Genomic DNA, 2049 nt, shown 5'->3' with positions numbered 1-2049 from the left:
CGGCTAGGTTAAAGGCTTAATGGGCATGTTTTAAAAATTAAGTCTGAGATAATTGTAGAGGCCAGGTAATCAAGGAGCCTGGGTTCTCATATTTATCGCTTTCACATAACAACCTAGGGGCCTAATAGGCTTCACTTCGCTAGAACTGTGTGTGAGAAGTGTCCCTCCTCCCACCTGTGTGTTCCTTTCTGTCTCTTGTCACACCATTACCTCCATCCCACATACCTTTTCTCCCCATCAGGACCTTGTTAAAGACATTGTCCGTGACATTGCCAGTTCTACTTTAATAAGGAACACAATCCTCTCTATTGAGAGGAATAGTGGATAGATAACACAAAATAATATATTTAAAAATAAATGTAAGGGGGTGTTTCAGGTTGAGTGACTTTCTCATATTGCTTCCTGAAAATCTTAATTATCATTTAATCAGGGTTGCACTGCTCCCCCACCCCCACTCTCCCTTTGGCTTGGGATCTCCTGATATCTCCTCTGAAGAGTTAGTTTCAGTTCAGGGCATTATCAGTTTCCATGGTGAGAGTCCATGGTGCATTTTTCTTTTTAAGTGTAGTTAGAAGGACTGTAGTTTTTGAGGTTTCCTGAGTATCTGTGGCATGTCCTTGGTACTGTTCTGTTTGGGGTTTGCAGAGGTAAATTTGTGTGGGTTGAGTAAAAATTTAGTTTGGAGCTAAAGCAACCAAGGAGCTCAGCATTTTCATATATATCTTTCCCAAGTAGCACTTGCTGGACCAAATTTGCTTTATTTTCCCAGCATTGTTTGTTGTATGAGAGTTCAAAGATATGAAAGATGTTCCTCATCTCTTTGTCAATGAATATTTTCTCCCTCTCTCTTTACTTCACTTGTTCGCTCTATCATGCTCACTTCCTTTTTCAAATGTCTCTCTAACTAGGTAGTCTTTACTTTCTCATTCTTACTTTCTTTTTCTGCCTTCACCTGTTTCTGCTTTACTTGGTTTTGCCTCTTCCTGTGCCTGCAGCCCTATTTTTTCTATTTCTCTTCCTCACACTCTTGTCTTTTTCTGCTTTCTCCTATGTATGATAATTTTTCTCTCTGCCTCCACTACTATCCAGCCACCCTCTCCCCATTTGCCCTCGGTGTCTCCATTTCTCTGAATGTTCTAGCACTATGGTAAATGACATTGCTTGTTCCAATGAGTAGTATGATATGGAAGCTTATGTGCTTTCAGCCCCTGCTGCTTTTTTTATTTTATCTTTCAAAGACATTTTTCTTATTTTGAGTGAATTTGAGAGTGCAGTTGAAAAAAGTAATATTGCTCTAAGTCAGCGATTTTCAACCAGTGTGCACTGTGGCATACTAGTGTGCCGCAAGAATTTTAAAAACATGCAATACCTATTTTAGTCAGAGGAACTGAACTCTTTTCCCTTAGGTTGTCAAATAAAATAATGACAACAGCCAACACAATAATAGCCATCTGGTGTGAATGAATCAAAATTATACCTATTTTTTAATCAGATTGGCAAAAAATATATATATTTTTGGTGTGCCACAGAATTTTAGTAATTAGTTTATGTGTGCCATGATATTAAAAAAAAAAGAAAAAAAAAAGGTTGAAAATCACTGTTCCAAGTGGAAAGTATTCCCCTACAGAGGGCACAGTGGTTGGCTGGTTTTGAGGAAGTTCGTTCTTCTGAAAACGAGTTGAGCCCCAGGCCTGTGTTACACTTTACACTTGTGGCGTCCTGCTTTTTGTTTTTGTTTTCTTAAAGGAGTTGGAGGGGGAGAAACAAGGTGGTCAAAAGAAGTACCTCCTAAGAAATGTAGACTGCTCCCCTTGAGAAACTCCCATTAGCCAGATCTAGGCCTCAGGTGACCGGTTCCGAAAGTTCGCTCCTCCTCGCGTGCCGTAAGCCCTCGGTGTCTCCAGTACGGAGTGTCGGACACGTGTGGTGCCGTTGGGGACGGTCTGCGGGTTTGGGTGCTGACAGCCAGCGTCCAGTGCGCGAGAGCTGGGCGCCGAGCCCCGCCCCCCAGGGGTGCTGACCAATGGGATTGGCCCGAGAGGGCGGGGC

This window comes from Myotis brandtii, unplaced genomic scaffold, assembly GCF_000412655.1.
Source record: "Myotis brandtii unplaced genomic scaffold, ASM41265v1 scaffold311, whole genome shotgun sequence".
In the NCBI taxonomy this organism is placed as follows: Eukaryota; Metazoa; Chordata; class Mammalia; order Chiroptera; family Vespertilionidae; genus Myotis; species Myotis brandtii.
The sequence above is the reverse complement of the archived record's forward strand: the minus strand, read 5'-3'. Positions refer to the sequence as shown.